The following is a 24,266-nucleotide window of genomic DNA, read 5'->3' as shown; positions in this document are numbered from 1 at the left end:
CAAATAATTCCAAATCTGATAAAAAGTCATAGAATTAAACATTCAGAAACAACCGCTACAGAACGGTAGCTTCTCATAGTATCAAGTGGCTACGATGAAACTTTAACCGAGTGATCACGAAGTTCCAGTTGGCGACAAAACTTGGCTAGCTTTCTTTTTATGGCAACCTCTTTCGGCGCTTAGGTTTCACCGTCGAAACGGCAGTGCCGGTTCTGGCTAGGAAGACACCCTCAGAAAAATTTGACTCCCCTTAAGAAAAATCCAAGACGTGATCAACATGACGTGAACTAACATGATTTATTTTGGGACGGGTGCTCCAAGACTGGACAATTTTCTTCTCTTTAATGTCTTGCGGACGTCTTATATCCACAAGAATTTAAGCTTTCTGGTGGTATTCTTTCAGGTAAGTTCCATTACTTTTTTGATGTGGTAAAGGTACACAGAGTAATGCGTTCAAAAGTTATGAACAAAGTTTCTTCGATTTCAGATTTTGTAAGGAGAAATATTTTTGTGCTTTAAATGACAATGGGTTTTGGATAATACTTAATTTTAAGACATATTAGGTTTTTCAATTTCCTGTTAGAAATGCGCTAGTCAAATAAATTGACTTTTTTAATTGGTTGCTAGGTGGGTAAATGTTTATCAGACAATAGTATTTTAGTATCCAAACAATAGCATTTTGGTCTGAAGTATTCTTCTTGGGTTCTTACAAAGCAGTTGCGCATTTTATAATAACATTTGCTATTGAATATTTTAAATATCTAACTACATTCAACGCTCAATATACAGAAAATGTTTCTATAGTATTCTATAAACTGAGTTACTGAATTACTTTCATAAGTAGTTATATTTTGCCATAATTATTTATAAATATATATATATGGCTGGTTATATACACAGTTATTTTTACAATTTCGAATATTTAGACACGCTTTATGAATCAATTGGTTATCCATTAAAATTACTGCTTGCAATCGCATCCTTTCTAATGAGTTAATGTTTTCTGCTGATAAACAATTTTTGCAATTTTTCTTAAACTGCGAAATAATTAAATTAATATGTAGTTTACGTAGACTACTAAGTACCTAAGTAAGTGGGGGAACAGTTCCGGAGAAGTGTTATTGTACCTGTAATTAAAATATTATTAAAATGTTAGACCTACGATGGACTATATGTGATTAAAATTTTGAACTGAATTCATTAATTAATTACTTAATTCAAATGAGAGAAGGAGAGTAGTGTTTTGTTAGAACATTCATTTTTCTAATCTGAAACTAAAACAAGAACATTCAAAATCTTAATTCTTTTTTGTACAAACAGTATTTTTTCATGTGTTGTACATCCTCCTATCATTTTTTATGTTTAAAAACAAACATACCATAATACCGCAAACAATTGCTTAATGAATATATATTTTGATTTTCATGACATAGTTATAAAATCAAAATATCTCATTAAAAGCCATAAAGCTATTAATTCAATTACATTTTAAGTGCTTTATCAGTTCTTCGCTGAAAGAAACCTACGTGAATATAAAATAAAATAAAATCGTAATCGAAACATCAACTGTTACTTTAAATTTTCCCATTTTTTCCTATTAACTTAAGCGTCAGAATCATAATATTGAAACTTTCTTTGAACGCCCGCTTATTGTTGACCTGCAAAGGTGGTTACTGCCTTAGAGAAGGATATTTATTATTGACATTAGCTAATGTTGTAAGAATTATTAGACTCTTTTAGTAATAAATATTTAGAATTGGTATCAATTGACACACGCGTTTGTGAAAACGTAATACTGCTACTTAAAATGCTATTTTATTAGATATTTTGAAGCATATGCATAAGCATCATTCTCCAAATTTTTAACTTTTCTACAGTAAAACTATGCATGTATGTGATTAATTTATTATCCTGACATCAGTTTACCCATACCGAAATGTCTCAAATGAGTAATAATAATTTGTGCTATCGGAATAAATGTATTGCCTTAAAATGTTTTATTAATAATACAAAAATTTTTGTGGGGTAATTTTATTTTAAAAGCAAATTTTCATGTACCTACATGCAGATATATATCACTGAATTTTAAGTCTCAATATTAATTTTTGACTAACGCACATATAAATGAACTGTGTTTTGTAATTCAATATTTGAAAACTTATTCAGTATGTTAAATTTAGTTAATTATTTTCAGTTATGAAATGTATTGGATTAACTTAATTGATTACATTACATTAGAAGTATTTTGCTTTCACGTTATTATAAAAGAGCAACAAAATATCTAGCAAAGTTAAAAAACAAACTAAAATGTTTCGCTAATGCAATGAATATAGTTATTAGTTCATTGTAATGAATTAGTTTTTCATTAATTATATTAATGAAATATAAGGCATCAATTATCTGCCATTTTATAACAAAAATGAATTTAATAAACTCATTATATTATTTTAATTAATTCCTTACATTAATGAATGCCATTTAATTTGGATTTTAATTAATTCATTCCATTTTTAAGTTGAAATATTTCAGTTGCTGCTTGCAACCGGTTGGTTTATAAGTTGGTTATATTTTTATACTGAATTTAATTAACACTTATGATATATACTTAGTGTAGTTAAATCTAGTCTAAATCATGACAAAAATATTTAATAAAAATTTATTTCATCAAACATTTAATTTTTACTTTGTTACGTGTATTTTTACAGAATGTGAAGTATTTTAATTTTGTATATCGCTAGTCGAACAACATTTTTTTAACATCTTATTTACCTTTAATCAATATTTCAGAGGCTGTATTATGAGACATATCTGAAAATAATCTGTCCATATACTGATACTGCGAGCGATTTGTTTTATCTGTTATCTTTTAAAAATATAACTAACACTTATGGAAGGCTTTGCTTTTGCATCGCTTTTATTAAATATATTTTCTAAAAATTAATTTTTTGTGATTTTTCAAATCCCAAGAACCAAGAATCGCACTCATATTCTTACAGCACACATATTTCGAAAGTTCGAAAGATATATATAGTATATATATATATCAGTTTTAGTATATATATGTACTAAAACTACTCATTCACCAATATAAAGTTAGTTTTAATTTAGAAAATTTTAGTTCAAGATTTAAAGCATTCAGATTACCTGAATTAATTTGCAAAAATAAGGAGCGAATTAATGATTTCTTTTTGTGAATCATTTATTAGCCAAAAATATAATATTTTATTATTATCTGATACTGTATCACTGAAGTGTGTTCCTTTTTTAACTCTTAGACTGAAATTTATTTGGGCGAAAATTTCAAAATTTGTGACAATAAATGTATTTTTAAGAGTAGCTAAAATTTAAATAAATCTAAAATAAAAGTTCGGATGAATATTTTTTTTTATAAACCAATGAACCCGTCACAAGCTACGTTCATCAAACAGCTCAATGCTGTGCTTTTTTAATAAGATTTACTGCTGGAAGTGCAATAAAATGAGTTTATTCCTCTTATTGTTGTATATACGTATTTGCAAGACAAGCATAATATGAAAATTACATATATTTCAATTTTAACACCTTTTGCACATTAGTCTTTTTAATAAAGAACTCGAAACATAAAAACATTTATTGTTGAATGTCATTCCTTACTGTGGAAATTATGTAATTTATTTTGTATATTAATTGTAGTATTAATGTAATAAATAAAACACATTTTAGCATTCTATAGAACTTTAGTCTAAAATATTGCTTTATTTGTTTCATTTTATAAGACAAAACAATTCTGTTACTCCATACAAAATAAAAAAGCTGATCATACAATCATGCAACCTCACATTTTGCGACGTACTTATGTTGTAATGCGTACTTGTGTATACTTATGCGGCTGTGTGTTAACATACTTGTGTGTAGTTCTGCAGCTTTTCTAAATGTGATTTTTACTACAATGCAAAAATTGTAATTTTTCTTTTATAAATGTGATTAACTATGATGCAGAAGTTTCAGATCTAATTTTTCATTGTAACCTATTGATATCTGTCATAAAATAAATTTCATTCAGAACTTCATAATAGTTTTTAAAAACGTGTGGAATCACATTCAAAGGTGTTTTCACTCTATGCTATACCTTACGCTTGTAATAGTTAAATAAATTACGCAGTATCTCATTATAACTAATCTTTCCTTAATCGCAATACCGAAACCTTTCATAAATCTGAATGAAGAGTCTGTTAGGGCACCATTTAATTTTTGTTCATAAACTTTGTGTTATTTCCATAATTTAGACTCATTTAAAGAAGCATAATAAGGTAATATATATTTCCTTAATATTTCCCAAATCATAAAAGCTGTCATATATCATACGTTGACAACAGTATAAATATCAAATGCGAAACATCGTAAAGGTTTCAGATTTTAACGGTCGCCGAAAGGGCTCTTTTAAAGTTTAATATGGTTAGATTATCAACACAGCTGGAGAAGGTGGAATGGCGAAACATTTTATAGGCCATTCGCCGAATATACATTTAGACTGAGATGGGAACGCATGTTCTGTATATAACGTATGCATGTAATATATAACGTCATTCTGTAAAAATATTTAATATTTTAAATTATATATATCATGAATTAAATGCGTCAGTATTTAAATCTATCATGTTAAAAAAGGCTTACTAATATTCTTAAGAACTGCAGCTATTTTTTTTAAATAGCTTAGTTTGTTAGTCATAACAATAACAGCAGTAGTGTAAATACAATCAAGCGATTTAATTGTAATCAATTAAATTATCAATAATACAATTAAATTATTAATAATATTTTACATTATTAATAATACAATCGATTAAATTATTAATAATACAATCAAGCCATTTCATTATAATATGAACTTTGAACTTTTCCTTAAACGTTCAGTGCAATTCCTTAGTTTTGAGACTTTTTTAAACTATTATGAATCAGATCAAATAAAAAATTTATATATTGCAAATATTTTCAAAGATAAAAGCAGTTATTTAATATTGTTAATTTTAGAAATTCCATTTAAATATTAGGGAAACTATTAACGATGCGATCTTTCAAAGGATATATACATTCTGTATATTTAATGTTAATTTAATATTTTGCATAGTGAAATAAAACAGAATGTAACATTTCATAGAAAAAAACATTCTCATAAAGCAAGAAATTTCTCATAGGATTAGGTGTTATTGTATTTATTATTATGGTAATGGTTGAGGCTATAATAACTGGGTTTGAAACAAATAACCAAAATTAATCATTTACTTAGCTTTAATGCTTAATTAATATTAATTACTGTCAACGCTAGACAAGCCATTTCATCCTCACCTTACAAATCATTTACAGTTTCCTGAAGTTTCAAAAGGCTTTTGCGTGTTTTCTGTAGTTCTTGATAGATATTTTGTAAATTTTTTCTTTCACGGTTATAAGTTTCTGCTTGTAAAAACAAAAAATTAACAAAGTCCAAAAGCTTTCAGATTTTATATTAAGCCCAAAAGGGCGTTTCATAACGTTTTGTGTGTTACCTTTATTTATTCAATACCATGTTTTTTGCACTTAAACTACACACAATTCAATTCAACACAAATATCACAAAATATTTAAAACAGCATACTTTAGAATATCTTACAGATAGTCTTGTGCGCTGTACTTTTTTTCGTACAGTGTTGCCACTGCTTGCTTTGAAATTGTTGCGTTTGTTTATTGAAAATTCGTTAAAGTTTTACAAAATATGAAATAGACAATAAAAAAAAATCGAAATTCAAAATTCGGGTTTGCAGGATCGCCCCTTTTGGCTAAATTTAGAAAATTTGAATTTCTTAAATTTCGAATCTTAAAAAAAAGAAGATTTAGATTCGAATATGCAAGCTGTCGCCCATTATTCATCTCTGGAATATTTAAAATCTGTTCTAAAATCAGCAAGTACTTTTAAATTTAAACTTTGTAAAGTTGAATTTAATTGGCTTTCGAACATTAATTGTAATGTACGACTACTAGGATTTTACTTGATATGAATTATTAATATCACCACGATATAGCCATATTTTTAACTTTAGGAAGGAATTTAACGTTTCATATTGGGTTTTGTATTACTGGTTGAAACTACCCTTTCTTTGTTTTGATTTAAAAAGTTTCCACAAAAATAAAAAAATATAATTCGTTACTCAAGTAAATTATATGAAATTTTTGTGAGAAAATTATCCTAAACATTCAGTAGTTTTAATTGTGTATATTTTTATTAAACTTCATTATATCTTACTCATAAACACGAGTACATTTTTAGAAGTAATGTTCTTAGATTTCTTCAAGTGTTGAAGTATGGATTCAAGAAAATTCAAAATCCATGCTTCTGATAAAAAAAGTTTCTTCATTTTGATTTCCATGCCTGTTTTAAAAACATTCCTTGATAAATAATTTAGGAACATGAAATTATTTAACAGAAACAGGTTCTTGAAGACATTATGTGCAATGATTTTGGCTAAAAAATTTATAAAATACTATTATCATTGTCCAGTATATTGGATAATGAATTATATATGACATAAAATATATACATAAGTAACATACATGACTTAACATAACAGTTAAAAAATCCCTTTTGTGTTCAGTATTTTACTGTTGACATTCCGTATATGCTCTCTTTCTTTTTTCATCTGCAATAGTTTCCATACGTTTCTAATTCTAGACGATTTCTCTTAGGTAAATTTGTCATGTTATTGCAAAAAGCTTAAATTTTTAACCCAAGTCATTAAATAACAACCCAAAAATGTGTTATTGTTTCGAAAATTATATTAGCAATTAAAGTAAGTGGAAATCGAATTAAATGGATGTTTTTCTCTACCTTAATTCAAGGAATATACACGTGTAGAGGCATTCGTCAGCTAACCATATTTCGATTTACTGCTTAAAGTGTAAACTTAGAAAGTATCACATGACGTCAAAATAAACATGAATACATGAAAATTTTTGTTTTCTTTATTCTGACATAGCTCATGCATTGTAAAACTAAACAGGTTCTTTATACCATATCATTAGACAAGCACACATTGTAGAGTCATTAATGGTTTTTGATGATGGAGAAGTGAAAACTGAGCAATGGTCTCTCCGGGACTCGAACCTGGAAGGCGTGCTTGAAAGGATGGAACAAATACCTTATATACTCCTCCCTTTTAAATAGCGACTGGGCAGCGGGGGACCCAGTCGGCCAAATCTAAGTGGTGAAGAAGCATCATGGGAACCCAACGCCAAATCCTGGTGGATATGAATTATTGTTCACCACATTTTTAGCTCGGAAGCCATTTGTAGAGTCTTTTATTTTTTAAGCGCAATACATGAAAAATAAGCAATGCCCTCGCCGGGACTTGAACCTGGACCTCTCGAATACACGCCGAGTTTTCTACCAGTGTGCCTGTCGGAAAAGGAGCGAGAAAATACCTTATAACATATGTATCATATTTTTCGTATTTCTTTGAATCTAAGATGTCATCAATTATAAAACGCATTCCTGTTTGAGTTTAAAAAAAGTAGCAAAACTGCTGAAACAAAATGCCAAGATACACTTAGCGAATATTTTTTTAGTAATCAACATCCAGTTATTAGTAATAATAATAATACTTTGAGAAAATAAATTCTATAGCTATATTTTTTAAAAAATGGAAAAATGAGATTCTGAAACGCCAACATTTTAATATTTTCCCCCTTTTTAACTATACTTATGTGAAAAGAAAGTGCGAAGAAATACATGTATGGAGAAAGGTGATATATATTATGAACTATATTTCTACTTAAGACCTTTTTAATTAAGACTAATATAGACCTTTTAATATTAACTGGTCTTCAGAATTTCATCAATTTATTTCCGAGAGAAGTGCCTTTAACAGTTTTTGTCAATTCATTATAAATCTTTGTAATCATTCTTAATTTTGTTTCAATTTTCTCTTCTGTTAATTTTGCATTGTGTTTCATATTTACTTCTGCGAGCCGCATGTGATAGTATGTGGTACAATGGGAACTTCTTGTTTTTCTTTCAATTAAAAAAAAGACGTTGGTAAAATATACATTGGACACTGAGCGTCATACTGTTGAGAAATGGAAAGGTGTGGTGTGGTGGTGTATTTAATTATGGCAAACCACACTAGGGCTATCTGCCTAAGGGGAGGGATGCCTTTCGTGGAGGACTTTCTAAGGGAAACTGGCTCGTATACACGTTACACATGGGGAAAACCACGAAAACGCCCATGCAGCCAGCCCGTTCGCGGGATTCGAACCTCGGACCGAACTACCAGTGTTCAGCGACTTTACCGCTCGGCCGCTGGTGGGCTGAGAAATGGAAAGGAAGAAAGCTAAAGTTATGAATAACTGGGTAATTTCAATTAATAACCTTACAATTGTTTAGATGTAACAATATGAAAACTGATATCTGGACGTTTAATTTGCATCAAATCTAAGAGAAGTCTGGAGAGTTTAACATTCATTTTACTGAATTTCTAAGATGACTCTAAACTAGCCTTTTGAAGTTATATAGTTCAACATTAGGCTCATTAAGTGGGTGAGCGGTAAAAGCTGGTGAATACAGGTAGTTCTGTCCGGGGCTCGGGTGTGTGTGTGATTATGGCAAAGCCTCGAGGGCTATCTGCCTAAGGGGAGGGATGCCTTCGTGGAGGACTTTCTAAGGGAAACTGGCTCGTATACACGTTACACATGGGAAAAACCTCGAAAACGCCCATGCAGCCAGCCCGTTCGCGGGATTCGAACCTCGGACCGAACTACCAGTGTTCAGCGACTTTACCGCTCGGCCGCTGGTGGGCCTCTGTCCGGGGCTCGAGTTCCGGCGAACGGGCTTGGCTGCATGGGCGTTTTTCTGGTTTTTCCCATGTATAACGTGGAAACAAGCCGGTTTCCTTTGAAAAGTCCTTCAAGGGGCTTCCCTCCCTTTCGTGTAGTGCCTAAGGGCGGAGCACATAATAAGTAAAAAACATAGTTTAACAGTTATTTTGATTTTGGATATTTTGTTAGATTACAAATCAATTTTCACATAATCGTTGGATTTAGTTCTTCTGTTCTAAGAAATAAATGTGATGCTTTAAAAATTTGTTTTTCTAAATTTCAATAGGTTTCTTCCGCAACAACAGCTTAAAATTCTAATCAGTAATAATATTTTACAAAGATTGATAGCATAACAAAACTATTAAGCGTAATTTATAATATATTTTTACCATTAACAATAAATTCAAATTTGTATATTTGTTATCAGTTTATGTAAATAGCATAAAGCAGTTTTCTTTATGCATACGTTTAAATGCCATAGCTATAGCAACCGAAAGTTGCCAACTGATTCAGTTGACATTCGAAATCTGAGTAAACTTTGATATTTAAAAGACAGTCATGATGGTTATCACTGTTTAATAGCTTAATCGTTGTTACCGAAGGTGCGCTTTCATAAATTACAGTGCAGTTTAAGAATTTTTCATTTTATCACACAAACTTTTACAATTCTTTTTCGGTTTCCGCGCCTTTTAATACATGGAATTAAGATTGAAAAATATCTGTAGTAAAAGGTGTTTCTTGTTGTTATTAAAGTTGTGCTTTTTAAGTAATATTCTCAATGCCTGTTCGAAAATGCTGATTGAATATTTGAATTTTTTTCAGTCGTTTTTATTCTTAATAAGGTTTTGTTATCGATTTCCTATACTTAATATTTTATTTTTATGAAACATACATTTAAACTATACTAGGATTTTAATAAAACTGGGCACCTAAAATTCATATTAAATTCAAAGCAAACATAAATTTAGTGAATTATTATGTGAAAACTTTTGTTACTAACGTTACATGAAATTCATAGCGTTCGAAACAAATAAGGGGCACTAAAATAAAATTTAGTTATTGAGATTTACAGTAACAGGTATTTTTATTCTACATCGTTCAAAACGTTTAGTCAGAAACAATAAGTGAAACTGGAAACCACATTCACGTTATTCAAAAGGAAGATGACGACATTCCCCTTAATTATTAACATTACGAGGCTTGTCACGTATTTGATAATAATTTCAAATACCGTAAGTAAGGAAACATTATATACAATTATATAAGCCAAATACTAGAAATATAATAAACGAAATATTACATTTACAAATAACACTGCCTTCCTAAAGGTAGTTTAATAACAATCTGATGTGTACACCATATATGACTTCCTTATACGGAATATTAATTATATACATTTTTTTGCTATATTTCATTTAAACGTATTTCCTCGAATTTCATTAGAGATATGTTTCTCATTCAATTAATTCTGGTCTCGGCAAGGCAAAAATAAATAAAACCGCGAATTTAAATTTTTTATCAAAAATTTAAAAATATAAAACACCAAATACAGTTAAACAGAATTAAAAAAAAGAAAAAAAATTGCAATTTTCATTAGTTTCTAAGCACAAACAAGCAATTAGGCCGGCGGGCAAGAAGGCAGATATTTCGATGTACAAAAGTTTACTTTTGGTCCCACTCGTCAAAAAGACACTGAATGTGCAGAAACTGACTTTATTCACTATTCTGCTAAGTTTCAAATGTAAACAAATATGGCTGGTATGGTAAAAAAAAATTAGGCTTAGCCGCACATTAAACAACTTTTAAATTGTCAATAATTCAACAACTACTCAATGCAGATTAACTAAAGGCATAAAAACCTTAACCGGAAGATAAAAACAACATAATTCAACTATTTTGTAAAGAAAAAAATGCACATTTTTTCAACATATAAGAATAAAAAAACTGAACTCATGGAGCCGAGTAAGAGAGTGGGTATATATATATATATATACTTTTGGCTCAGCCGATTGCAACCAAAATGGGAGGTGCATAACTACGTGTTATAGCAGTCCTCTATGCAAAATTGCAGAATCCTGAAGCTAGGCGTTTTGAGTTAGGCGAGATACAAACGTACGTACGGTCGTTATGAAGAAAATCTCTACCGAATCCTTTTCAAGTCCTTTTTGCAACCCGTTTTAGTAAAAAGAGTCCTTTATTCTGTATTTACGTACAGATGTCACGCAAAAACATCATTAAATTGTATTCGATAGTGGTCAAAATGAATATTTTTGTTAAAATATGATACCCGAAAATTTTTACGATTACAATACTTTCTTTTCTTCGTTCAAGGAAGTAATAATAGTAATATTAACAACATCGGTATGCCAGATTGTAATTAATAGTCACTAGCAATTAATACTCGTATTTAGTGAGCATGGATTAATAAAATATATTTAATCCTTTAATTTTATTAAAAGCTGCTGTATTCTTTCAAATTATTATACCTAAAAAATTTTGCAAATATATTTGTTATTTGAAGAGTGCTAAAGTCGTTAACGAACTTAAGCCTAAACTTTCCAAAGAATTATTTAATCTAATAAGTCTATCCTTACTTTTTAAATAAAATATTAATATCTAATCATCATATTGCTTATCCAGCTGAATGGTTAATGATAAATATAAAGAGCATAATGCTTTTTAGGATACGATGTCTTCAGAAGATGCAGTTTTTTCCAGTTACAGTTTTGCTTATGTTGAATGAACTCAAATTGTTATTTGAATGAAATCAGAACCACTGATTTCAAAACTGAAAACATCAAATCAAATTTATGAAAACTTTCATAGTTTATTATTTTTTCTGTAAACTGGTTTAGTGATAACTGTATACCTTTTTCTGCAAATGTTTAGGTATTTCGATGAAATAGATGCAAAAGGCATTCATAGATGTACACTGTGTAATAGTAAACCTTTTTATTTGTGACTTAGCTAATAGATGGCATTAAAATGCCAAAAATCAAATCGGGTAATACTCGCACAAACCTGAATTTTTCTTCCCTTCCACTAATTCTAATGAAAGTGTGTTATAATAAAAGGCGATTCTAGTAAATATATTCTAATAAAAGGCGATATCGTATGTAATTTCAAGCATCCGTTAATATTTATTATTATTTTAAATTAGGATAAATTTATGAATTGTTTGGTATTACGTTACGAAATTTCTTTTTATTTCAACGGGCACACATTTAGAATTATCTTGTAATTTTTCCAAATTTGCTACCCATATTAATTTTTATTAATTATGTCAATACATTATCTCTGTTAGCATTCTTACATTTGTACGTTTTAATGAACTAAGCATCCAAATATGGATGAGCAACCTCACATCATTGTAAGGTTTGTAAGGTAAGGTTGTGTAAATTGTGCTTAGATAAAATAGGTATAAATCGTAGGACCTATGACAAAAAAAATCTGAAAGCTTTCAGATTTTATATTACGTCCAAAAGGGCGTTTTTAGTCCAAAGGGTCAATTTGCCCAGAAGGATTATTCACTTCGTTTTGGCATTTTGCATTCATTTACTAAAAGCGTTGTTTCACTTTTCAAATTGTTGCCACGAAATATTAGCGAACTGCATAATATTTAAAGAAATTAAATAATGAAGCATCTACATAAATGTATATATGTTTCTCACATTGTGATAAAACAACGGTACCTAGAGCCATCTAATTTTGAATAATGTAATCCTCCTGCGAATATGGGCATCTGAAAGCCCAAATTGGAAATTTGGAATTTGTTTTATTATCAATTTCATATTTTGTAAAACCTTAACGAATTTTGATGAACAAATTCAAGGATATCAAAGCGAGCAACGTTGTACAGGAAAAAAAAAATTATCCCCAACGCGCGAGACTGTGTTTAGGAAATTCTAAAGATAGGCTCATTTTTAAATTTTTTTGCAATATTGCTCTTGAACTGAATTTTATGGTTTAAGTGCGAAGAACTTGATATTTAATAAACGTAACACACAAAATGTTAATTAACCTCCCTTTGGACGTAATTTAAAATCTGAAACTTTTTAGATTTTTTAAAACTTTTTTTAGCGTTTTGTCTGTTACCTTTATTTATTAAATATAATGTTTTTTTCACATTAACCAAATAAATTTCAATTAAACAACAATATCACAAAATATTTAAAATCAGCAAAACAACATATCTTTAGAATTTCCGATAAACGATCTCGCTGCCTGGACTTACAAATGTGTTTTTTTTTTTTTTTTTTTCTTTTTTCCGTACAGTGTTGTCATTGCTCGCTTACAAATCGTCGAGTTTCTTCATCAAAAATTAGTTAAAGTTTTACAAAATTTGAAATAAATAATGACAAATTCGAAATTCAAATTCGGGCTTTCGAGTGACCATGTTCGGTAGTTTCTTTAAATGTAATATATGTCGATAATATTTGGAGGCAACAATTTGAAAAGTGAATTAACGCAGAAAGTGAAATAATGCAAAATGCCGTTTTGAGACTAATAACCCTTTGGGTCTAATCGCCTCTTTAGGCGAAAAATTATATGTGCTAATAATATCTTGTGTTATCTTTAATGATAGTTTTTCCAAACAATTCCATACAGATATGATCAGATATGATTAGATATGATCAATAAAATTTATGAACACGAAATTAATACTTATAGCTTACCACCTATAGCGTAAGTAGTACTACGTTTTTAATAACACTTTTTTTCCTCAATTAATTTATTTATACTATTAATTACAAAAATTATCACAGATTTGTTTTTCATTTTCTTGTCAACTCCAGGGCATTAGATGTGTATCCATTTTTTGCATTTCAGGCATCGAATCATATTCTCTTGTATGGTCATCCTCACAAGTATCACAGGCAGACGAACGCGGTATGAAACAATATGGTTGACTATACCTCGCTTTGTCGGAAGAGGCGCAGTTGACATAATATTACGTCTAATATTTAAAAGGTACTATTTAAGCGATAGTACGACTTGCACAGAGGCGCAGTTGCTTGCATGTCGCGCAACTGCATCCCAGTTCCGGGGTTCGATTCCCGGGTTAGGCATGGTTGACTCAGCCTGTACTTGAGTTTGTCGATTGAATGAGTACCGAGTTCGTTTGGGGCTAAACGCCGGGGGTTTTTAGGACAAGATGGCCACTTGTCCAGAGCATATGCTGTAGCATCGCGGAGTCCAAGGTCAAGAAAGCAGATTTCGGGGTACTGCGGGCCGTGGCCGACTAGGGAGCTTGTGCCACTGAGTTTTCTTTCTTTCTTTCTTTTTCTTTTTTTTTTTTTTTTTTGTAGTCTAAAGGGGCTTTGTTCCTGAAGGATTATTGCTTTCGTTTTGCGATTTTGCGTTGGTTCACTATAAATGTCCGTTTCATTTTTCAAACTGTGGCCACCAAATGTTAGAGTCCTGAATTATATTTGAAGAAATTAAATAATGAAAAATCTGTATAAATGTATGTATAATTTTCTCATTGTGATAAAACAACGGTACATAGAACCCTCGGATTTTGAATGACGTAACCTTTCTGCGAATATGGGCATGTGCAAGCCCAAATTTGGAATTTGTTTTATTATCGATTTCATATTTTGTAAACCTTTAACGAATTTTTGATTAACAACCTCAAGGATTTCAATGGCAACGTTGTACAGAAAAAACATTTTTATCTCCAGCGCGTGAGACTCTGTATCGGAAATTCTAAAGATATGCTCTATTTAAACTATTTTGCGTTACTGCTCATGAACTGAATGAATGATTTAAGTGCGAAAAACGTGATATTTAATAAATAAAGGTAACAGACAAAATGTTAAAAAACGCCCCTTTGGATGTAATTTAAAATCTGAAACCTTTCAAATTTTTATTTATTTGTTTATTTATTTTTACGACTAGCACAACCTTGCCCTAAATGTTTCTTTTTTGCTTACAAAGTTAAATAAAATCTGTATTTGTCTTTTATCCGCATGTCTCTCTAAGTATGTTAAATAAGTTATTTTTACGTAATTACCCCATAAAGGCGTTAATACAAAATACTTCAAATATTAATAACTCATTACTGAAACCTTCATTATGTCCTTCTCAGCAGTTATAGATTTTATAAACTGCATATATTATCGGTCGATCTTCAGATAATGAGAGCCTACTGATAATCAATTATAAACGAAATTCACATTTAATCGAAACTCTGAGATAGAACTAGAATTCTTTTATTTTTTTTACGATAGTTATTACAGTAATGGAAAATTTTTTTTGTGATGGGATGAAAAAGGTAAGGAAAAAAAAGCAAGCTCCAAATTATTTTCCTTCAAAACTATTATGGAAATCCACGTTTTACATGTTATTTATCTCCCTTCATTTCTGTTCTACAAGTTGGCATATAATAAACCAAATTAATGAAATGCACACTCTCGCTACTATGGAAACCGTATTTAATGCTTAAGGTTAATTGTTTCCTGCATGCAAGCGTAAGCCTTTATAAGATATAGGTGGTTTTTAAGCAAAAGTATCTGATCATGCATCTATAGCATTTTGAGTAAAAGTGGAAACTTTTAGACATGTATATAAATGGTAAACTTTAAAGCTTTGTTAACTGAAGTTTGATTTGTTTAGTAATAAGCGGGTTGGGGGTTATTATCTGACATTGTATGGAGCTTAAAATTTTTATGGTGCTTTGAAATGTAGGAAGTAAAATCAGACACTTCTTTTCATTTCATTAAATTTATTTCTGATTTTATTAAAATATATATTTGGAAAACGGAAAACAACTTTAAGGTTAAGATGCCTTTAGTGTGTAAATTCTTGCTTTGGTTGTAAACAACTGTAATTTGGACAAATTAAATTTACTGAATTCTAAATCTATACATGGATTGCACGTTGATTATACATAAATAAATTATTAATTAATTAAATTAAATAACATTTATTGAATTCTAAATCTGCACTTGGATTGCATCTTGATTATACATAAATTATTAATTAATTAAATTAAATAACATTTATTGAATTCTAAATCTGTACTTGGATTTCACGTTGATTGTAGTCAGGGCAATAATTATGTCAGGGCACGTTCATTATGGTCAAGGCGTACACTATGATCGACATTTTGAAAGATTATGTTTAGCAAAGTACTACTGTTGCTATTAAGAATAGTTTAAGCTGACTTTTAAGAATAGTTAAAGTGTAGAGACATTAGGTATTTTTTGGAAGCAGGCGTGATGAAAAATGAGCAACGCCCTCGCCGGGAATTGAACCACGGACCTCTGGAATATGCGCTCAGCGTGCAGACCACCACACCACGAAGACACGCTAAGAAGGCGGGAGAACTATCTTATATACGCCCCCTTTTAAAGGGCGACTGGTGTTTTAGGGGAACAAATTGCCAAATCCTGGATATTGAGAATCATCATCCACCATCCTTTTAGTTCGGACGACACTGTAGAGACATAAGTATTTTTTTGGAAGCAGGTGTGATGAAAAATGACCAACGCCCTCGCTGGGAATCGAACCACGGACCCAGCGTGCAGAGTGCAGATCACCACACTATGAAGGCATACTAAGAAGGCGGGAGTACCTTATAAAAGTAGTGGAGTTGGAATCTTTCGCAGCAATACCCTGTCAGTGGTCATTTCAGCAGCTCTGATACGTTCCTTAAGCTCTGCAGTGTTACTGACAAGATTGTATGTAAGAAAAAAAAATGCATAGGAAGACGTTATATGGTATCAGATTATTGAAGCTACACAGCCATATATTAGAAGGTAGCATTGTAGGGAAGCTAAATATTAGACACTGAAATCTAATCTACTCGCGAGAAATCTAAATTGTTTTTCAGATGCATTACCTTTCAACAGTTATGAAAGTAACAAATTTTATGGTCAATAATAATAATGTAATAGTTTAAACAGGGCTTTAGCCGCTCAGACTGTATAGTGGTTAGGGAGCTTTACTACGATTCCAAAGGGGCGGGGTTCGAATCCCGGAGGCATATTTCACAAGTGCACATCAGCGTAGCCACTGAGGGAGGGGTTTCGAAAATGGACCAATGAACTTCTATTGCTCTTGTGACGCTAAATCTTCTTGTGAATGTGAGCGTATATTGTTTACGTTTTAATTTGCATTTATTTTGCAGTTATAAATGTATGGTGTAAAAGTAGAAAATCTCGTAGTGCTTTCGTTTTATGAGTTTAATTAATCGCGGACATTTCACTTTCATGATTTTTATCACGCTGTGATATTTGGATTGATGTTCACGGCATATTATTGCTCTTTACACCGAGAAAATGACTCAGGCTACAATTAGCTTCGAATATTTACTAACAAATGTGGATTAAGAGAATTCATGTGCATAGTTTATTATTATTTATTGAGCTGAGAAGGACTGGAAGTGTTACAATGAATCTAGTGTTTTCTTATTTCAGTGCTTGCATTCATTTGATTTTGAAAGTGTAAGATTCAGAATACATATTGTGTATGATCTGATTATATCCCTTATTAACATTAAAAGTTATATGTGAATAAATTGAATATATTCGTTGTGAAGAGATAAATTCATTCTGTTTGATGAATATTTCTTGCGTAGACAGTATATTTAGGAGTGAGCAGTTATTAAATGTGAAATTTAACACACTAAATGCAAATTAGTGAAGTTCACTTTGAATAAAATTCTGCATTGGCTATTATTATAACATCTCTTTCTTATAGACTGAAATAAAAAGCGCTGACTTCTATTTACATATATAACTGGTGTAAGTATTTTTCTCATATGCATAGTTTTATGTAAAGATTGCATTTGGGCTCAGATATGCATCACACATTTCTTTCGTCTTTATTTTGCATGAATATTTTTACGGAGTATCCGACACGTGTTTGTATTTATTTTAAATTCTTTCAACCATGTAGTGAAATCTTCATAATTGCTTATAATTGATCTAACTTCGCAATGACAATTTTCAGAAGAAATAGACGATGTATAGAAATTTGTACAGAAAATTGCATGGCAAAATATTTTTAACCATCTTGCTTAAATCTTAAAGCGCGCGAAAGGTCATGTGACATGACAGAAATATTGCTGGATGTTTATTGGTCTATCCTAGAAGCCACTCCCTCGGTGGCTACACAGATGTGCACTTGTGAAATATGCATCCCGGAGAAGGCATAGATGTAAAATTGTCTATCCCTTCATAGAAGATAGCTATGGCAGCCTATTAGGTGCCTTCCGAATAAAATAAAATGGCTACCACTTTTGGCCCTTAGGAGTGGCTAGTGCCGCTATCTGCCTAATGAGCTGAGGGTCAATGGCCAGGCATTTAATAAATAAAATAGTTTAAATAAGGGGCTTTCCAAAATTTTTCTTGTATTGACCCCTTTTAAAGAAATGGTTCTCTTCATCGACTTTCTTATATTTTGTTTTCTATAATATGCAGCAAACAATATAATAATAATTATACAAATAACTGCGAATAAATAATAAAATAACGATTACATTGAGAATATGAGCAAACGTTTTGAAAAAAAAATGTTTAGTTTTTTTTTTTTGGATTATTAATATTTTCAATTTTTCAAATGTAAACACGTTTTCAGTAACAAAATGATAGATTGTAAGTGCACAAAGGTTTTATGTTAATTAAAGTGAGGGCTACGCTTGATGCGTTTTTAAAATATTTCTTATGAAATTTCTTACCTGAATTTTTAAATCAACTTGTTTAAAAATACTCAATCTCCCCCCCCCCCATTGGAGTTTTGCATTCTTCATACATTTGTGACTGTGCTTCCTCGTGGTCTTCTCTTTTATTTTTAAAATTGCAATTATTGCTCAAAAATTACGTATTAAATATATTACTCCTATTTAAAATATATTAAATGATTTTAACGGATTTTCTCCTTACTTTTTTATTTCATGATTTGTTCCTTATTTCGTGGTACAGCTGTATATCAATAATTATTAATTTTATTAATATTTTTTTGTAATCAACAGGATCTTGATTATGACAATCAATCAATACCAGTCCCAATGGTAATCCTTGCTTTAAACTGAGCAATATATGCAAATTCATTTAAACGCTATAAGCATGCACATGAGAGTACAAAATCTAGAATAGTATTTGAAGTATGAAGAGAAAGAAGGGGTAGTAATAAATCATTATGTCCTTCCAATAAAACTTGCTCACCAGCAGCCGACGGGATAAAGTTTTAAGATATTACGGCAAAGCACCTAAGGGGAGGGATGCCTTCTTGGAGGGAATTCTAAGGGTACTTGGCTCGTGTACAAGTTACGCATGGGAAAAACCACGAAAACACTCATATACTCATACAGTTGACCTGGTTTCGACCTGGAATCGAACCCGGTTGGGAATACCATTATTTATCGACTTTTCAGCTTAGCAGCTGATGAATGATTAGATAAAGCCATTATGAACGCTAGTAGTTCTACTGGGGTTCAAATCTCGGTGATAGGGTTAGGTATACGGACATTTTTTTTCCTATGTGTTACGTGATTATAAGCCAGTTTTTCATAGAAGGTTCCCCACAAAATCATTCTTTCCCTTTCGCAAACAGGTTATTGTGCTTTCGCCCGAGCGGTAAAGTCGCTGAACACTGTAGTTCGATCCGGGCTTCGAATCCCGGCGAACGAGCTGGTTGCATGGACATTTTCGTGGTTTTTCCCATGTATAACATGTATATGAGCCAGTTTTCCATAGAAAGTCCTCAACGAATTCATCGCTACCCTTAGGCAGATAGACCTTGTTTGCTTAGTCGTAATTAAATAAGCTAAACTAAACCAACCCATGTAATTCAACCGAATAAAATTCGTTCTGTTGTTCATTATCTCTCAATTTCCGCAGAAACGTTTTCGAAAAGCGTCCAAGGTATCAATTTAAAAATATCTAAAATGTATCTTAGTTTACTGCTCAATCCATTTAAAGAACCACATTGTTCAATAACACTTTGTCTGTAATTCTTTCAAAAGGTTTCACCGTGTAATAATTATTTACGATATTGCACATACTGCACTCTTTCTTTATTATGTTGCAGAAATCATCTGTGAAATTATCTTTCCTGGGAACTGGTGTACCTATTTCAGTTATAATTATTTGAATTATGTGTAATTATTTTGAATGCATCCGACATAGTAGGCACAATCGCATTCGTGCTTTCAAATAATTCAGCTGCATTTAATCCTAGCATATTATTCACAAGCATACAGGAACGTGTTTTCAAAAACATGTAATTACTCTGCGTCATTTAATCTTGGCATAGGAATGGAATTCTTGCATCCAAACTTCTTTTGATTTATTAGCCCGTAATTTTACGCTCCACTTAGCAACGTATGGCAGGTCGTAAGATTAATTACAATTTACGCAAGGAAAAAAAAGTATCTAAATTGATACATTAAACTGCTGTAAAAAATTCATTGTTGGGACCTTTTTTCTCAATAATTTATATTTTTGCCCTGTGTTATAATGTATGTGTATGCCTTTCTAATTAAATTTCAAAATTAAAGCAAAGATGTCTTTTGTTTTTGTGTCTTTGATTAAATGTCTGTTTGACGAATAAAATGCCGGGTGCTTGATGAATGTTTCAAACTTGTTTACATCAAATATTCTACGTTAGTATAGCTCATTAAAAATTTTACTGGCTCGTAAAGCACATTACAAATTTCATTTCACTTGAATTTGAAATAGATTAAATACTTTTAATGGTAATTTAATTAAATTTTAATTGTCATATGATAAATTGTGCTGTTAATTTTTCTCTCATGTACTTGGATCTCATACTTAAATTTATACTTAATATTCGTGACATAAAGAATTAATTTTATGTGGATATAAGGTGAGTGAGTGAGTGCAGCACTATGATGGCTTCCGACCAAGGAATTGAACGAAACTAAATTATATACCACCATAGCGGAGAAATATCCAAAGTTACAATGTTGAATATTATGTATTAATAGCAGTTTCTATATTTTACAAAGTCTTTCTTGTCCAAAATTAGTTCATGTCAATAATCGTGCTGATTACCTGAAACAATCTCACAGATTTACACTTTTTGGTGAACGAAAACAAGTCTTACTGTTCTATGATAAACTTACCAGTAGTTTGAGGATTATTTAGCTTGATATTTGCAGATTCCAAGCGTTATCCACATTATTTGCTTTAAATTCTGATCATTTTAAACGTAATATTATTAACAGTGGTTTCGGCTTATGGAGTGTCTTGCGATTTTGTCTATTTTACCAAGGCCTATTGTGTTTTTGAGTGAGTTAGGCGTCCACATTATCCAGGTACAGTCCGCTGGTTTCCTTTAAGTGCCAGAATCTCGTATTAATACGATGAAAATAATAATAGTCCGTGTTGCCTTCCTCTCCGCACTCACAGAAGGGAGAATCCCTAAGTCTGAATCTGTTGAGGTGTACTGGAAATGCCGCACGACCTGCCAAGAACTGCGTTAGTGTGGGTCATTATTTCTGTGTTAACTTTTGGCAATAAGCGAATGTCCTTTGTCCTACATCTGCCTCTGACCATCTACTTTGCATATTTTATAGCAAGCTTAGTTATTCGTTTAATGTAGGAGCCTGAATGAAATTACAGAATATTTACGGTTTTACTTGATCTGGTAATATTTTTTAGGTCCAGTAACGCTAACAGACGTAAGGGAAATTTCTGCTATGTCGGAAGTTACTATGAAGTGGTGAGCAGGTTTAAATAACCTTCTTTTAAACGGAATTTCGAACATAAGCAATGAAATATTTACTAGAAGCTAGCTCGATAACTCTATAAGGTATTTCTCCCACTTCCTAGCGTGCCTTCGTGGTGTACTGGTTCTGCACGCTGGGCCAGTATTCCAGAGGTCAGTGGTTCGATTCCCGGCAAATGCGGTTGCATATTTTTCATGTTTTCTGCTTCCAATTAACCTAATGACTCTACAACTCTACCGGAGCTTCAAAACTAAAGATTCGGCAGGGATAGAAAGCAAAGCCAAATAATTAATACTACCAGTGCGAACAGGAATCTAACACGCAGCATACACGGAAAGCCGGATACACATTTTATGTTAAAATCTAAAAACCTCATTTTGAATACAGTCTACTTTTTTTCCATTCTGGAGAGAAATGCAGAAAGAAGAAGTTATAGTAAAAACCGAAATTACAAAACTGGTTCATTTAAGTAATACTTTACAAACAGTGCGGACTTAAAGCGGAGACATGCTATGTCTTGTTTTCGGAAATGAGGTTTTAGAAAATCACCATCCTCTTTGGCCGATTTCTCCACTATTTTAAGAAAAATCGCGAGAAACTACTAGAGAGCAAAACGTCCGATATTTAATTACTTAATTCATTTAAATTCTGCTTTAAAGGTTCTACACTGCTTTGTAAAATTACGATCTTTTTTGGAGTGTAAACGAACACAGCGCCATCTAAAGGCTATAGAAAGAATTAATAGCGGGAATGCAACAAGGGTGACGTGGGAATAAGATGGATGATACGTTTTTGAAATTAAACAATGTATTAATATTATTCATTTAAACATAATATTATTCACGGTGGCTTCAGCTTACGTAGTGTCTTAAGATTTTCTCCATTTTATCAAGGACTGCTCTGTTTTTTAGTGTGTTAGACCAGGGTTTCCCAACTCTAAGCCCGTGGGCACCATGGCGCCCGCTGATCGTTTAAAGTGTGCCCGCCACTGTGCGATCACAATGAAAATGCTTTAGTTTTCAATAAAATTATAGTGAAAGCTTTCTCATTTTTAATAAAATAGAAATTGCGTTCAACACAGATACCAGCACAAAACGAAATGCGACCGATCTCTCTTTTTATGTGCACGTATTGTAAGGTATATCCTAATGTTATAATAGTTATTTATTTAACAGTACCTTTCCTGTCTCTTCTAGATTCCGCTTACAATTCCTCACCAGAATGAGGTTTTAGAATCGCGTTAAATACAAATGAGAAGCAGAGTAGTATTTAAGCCAAGTTTGTACTGACTTTGAGAGAGAGAGCTAGGATTCCTAAATAGCGCGAGTTTGCCTTTTGACTACGTCTCTCTAACTGTTTCCACGCTCGGCCAGATTACGTGCATATGGATAACTTCGCTGGCTAAGTTAATATTGAGGTCCAACTAGTGTATAATTGTGTTAGCTTCGGCTAAAATCGTTTTAGTTAGTCATTAGTTAAGGTTTTTCTTACATTTTTGTATTTGAGACCAAATGGAGGCTTTATTGTACGCCCTGAGAAAGGGGCTACTGGCTAGGATCTGTACCTAGGCAGTCTCTGCCACGAGGGTATAAAATTTATGAACTTGGTGGTTCTGAAGGCTCCGGGAAAGGTCACTTATAGGTCGGCCTCGGGGTTTGGCACGTCCTAGCGCGGCGGGGAACTAGTAGCCCAGGGGTTTCCCCCGGGTACGCTGGGTAATGACCCCCTACAACGGGCAGCCCGAACAACTGGTAGGTAGCAAATAACGACGAGTGCCGTTCCAGGTGAATACCTGGGCGGTGCGCCTTCTTCTCTGACGGCCCAGAGCGGAGGTTGAACTTCCGCGCCTCGTTCTAAGGAGTGGGAGGGGGGACCTGCAGTGTGATAAATGGTTCACGGAACAGGGAATGCCAATATTGTTGTTGTTGCCCTGAGAAAGGGGCCAACTGTTCATGTTTTGGAGCATGTTCATTAACTAACCCTTCTTGAGTTTGCGTTTCTGTTCATAGACTTAAGCGATTATTCGCTTAGTAGTTCACTGCGTTCCTCTAGACTTAATTTTAGTAGAATGAAAAGGAGGAACATTGCAGTATTATTAACTCTATCTAACTATAAATTCACCTTGGGAACTTGAAAACGTAAATGGTGTCGGTCGTCCAACAGGATTCTAGAATGTGCTCTTGAGGACAAAAAGGTTGAGGACCCCTTTGTTAGACGTAAACATTATCCAGGCACAGTCTGCTAGTTTTTTTTAAGTGCCAGCTTCTTGTATTAATACAATGAAAGTATTTATAGTCCGTGTCACATTCCTCTCCACATTCACAGAAGGGATTATCCCTAAGTCTGAATCTGTTGAGCTATACTGAGAATGGCCCATAACCTGTCAAGAATTGTGTTGGACTAGTGCAGTGGGCTTGATTTCCATGTTAACTTTTGGCAATAAGGCGAAATATCCTTTGTCCTACATATGCCTCTGATCATCTGCTTTTGTCAGTTTTGTAGCAGGCTTGTCAAAGTTTTTTTGTGAGACTACTGTGAGACTATTTTGACTGTGAGACCAAGGAAATTTAATTGGTAATTCTAGTAATACTGTGCCATTAGCTGCGTGCTTGGCCAGAACTTTAGCGGCTTCATTGCCATGAATCCTTGTATGAGCGGGAAACCATTTTAGAGTGTTTTTTTTGGGGGGGGTGAAATAGGTTTTCCGAGAAGCCTTTTTTGAATTTGGTATAGCAAAGGACTC

The 24,266-nt window shown here is 32.2% G+C and overlaps 1 protein-coding gene across 8 annotated transcripts in view; it reads left to right on the top strand.

The window, feature by feature from the left end:
• The first annotated feature begins 206 nt into the window (after positions 1–206).
• LOC118184991 (sodium channel protein para-like) overlaps positions 207–24,266 on the top strand; it is a 610,313-nt gene continuing 586,253 nt past the window's right edge. For all 8 annotated transcript variants that reach the window (XM_085811116.1, XM_085811114.1, XM_085811112.1 and 5 more), the window contains exon 1: positions 207–403. The gene's annotated coding sequence lies outside the window, so the exon portion shown is untranslated. The remainder of the gene's footprint in view (positions 404–24,266) is intronic.

The sequence above is a fragment of the Stegodyphus dumicola genome, chromosome 2 (assembly GCF_044657685.1).
Source record: "Stegodyphus dumicola isolate Sdum_Otavi_A_Nest chromosome 2, ASM4465768v1".
NCBI lineage: Eukaryota > Metazoa > Arthropoda > Arachnida > Araneae > Eresidae > Stegodyphus > Stegodyphus dumicola.
Note: the sequence above shows the minus strand (reverse complement) of the source record. Positions and strands in the feature narration are given on the sequence as shown.